The sequence below is a fragment of the Lithobates pipiens genome, unplaced genomic scaffold (assembly GCF_037356315.1).
Source record: "Lithobates pipiens isolate NorthernLeopardFrog02 unplaced genomic scaffold, aLitPip1_a1.2 Scaffold_92, whole genome shotgun sequence".
NCBI lineage: Eukaryota > Metazoa > Chordata > Amphibia > Anura > Ranidae > Lithobates > Lithobates pipiens.
In genome coordinates, this window is record NW_027507915.1 from 488,936 (window position 1) to 490,403 (window position 1,468).

The following is a 1,468-nucleotide window of genomic DNA, read 5'->3' on the forward strand; positions in this document are numbered from 1 at the left end:
TCACCTGCAGACCCTGTGTTTGCATGTAAATACCCGGCTTGCATATGTAAATAGCGACGGCATTCATAAGTAAATAGCTGCGGCCGACAGTACTTATATGTAAATAAAGGTGGCATTCATATGTGTATCATGCCCCCCTGCAGTGAGCAGATGATGTGCTGTAACCTCTAGCAACCAATCAGTGAGCAGTAATACTGTACAGTAATCTCTAGCAACCAATTAACAAGCAGAAATTATTTGCTGTAACCTCTAGCAACTAATCAGTGAGCCGTAATGTGTGCTGTAACCTCTAGCAACCAGTCAGTAAGCAGTAATGATATGCTGTAACCGCTGGCAACCAATCGCAATTTCTGCCTGATCTGATACAGTAAACTGATTTTAAGTCTAGCTGCTATTTATTGTATGTCTCAGAGCAATTGGAGAGTGAAATTGCATGGCGGGGGGGGGGGGGGGCCCAAGAAAAATTTTGCCCGGGGTCCAATCAATAATAAAGACGGCCCTGAACCTGCCAGCATGTCTTTGGACTCTTGGAGGATATGGGAGTACCTGGGGGAATCCCACACAATCAGAGGGAGAATGTGCAAACTCCATGCAGATAGTCTCCTGGTCGGAAGTTAAACCCAGGACCCCAGAGTTACAAGGCAAAAGTGCTAGAAATTATTATTATAGAGGATTTATATAGCGCCAACAGTTTACGTAGCGCTTTACAACTTGAGACATTTATTGCCTACTGTATATCTGGAATAATATCCAGTATGGGCAGTGATGTCACGGGGGAACCCCTTTTTCAGAATTCCCAAAATCTTGGGAAACAATAATAATAAATATACCCCAAAACGTTCTTCTCCTTGTGATCCTCACATCAGCAGATGGAAATAATAACTTGCGGTCTTTGCTGCTAAAGGCAGAAGAACCAATCGCCAGCTTTCCTACTTCTACAGCGAGGATAAAACACAAGAATATAGACAACTGGAAGGGACAAATACCCACTGATGGCATTTTAGTTTGGGGACGGCTTCTTACCTGATTAAAAAAATATTTTACAGAAAGTCTGCAGGAAGGAAGTCGGTTTGTTACCATAATAGTTGTGTAAATTATGGTAAGAATACATTTTAATCATCATTTGATACACTGAAATATTCCGAGGAGGAGGAAGGTTCTTCTCTCCATCTGCTGCAGACTAGTAGAGGTAAGACCGGCCATGGAGAAGTCCTCCCACCATGGATGGGAGATGGAAGAGTGAGAGGAAGAAAGTGAAATAGAAAGGGGAAAGAGGAGGAAGGAGAATGAGGAAAACAAAAGGAGAATAAATGGGGTTAGATATAAAGGTAGACAGGCAAAGAGAAGAAGAGGCAAGAGATATAAGAAGATGACATAAAAGTATGAAAGGTGAGAGGACCCTGGAGGGTATGACAATGGAGAGTATGTACAGGAGAGGAGTGTGGAGGGTATGACAAAGAGGGTGGGT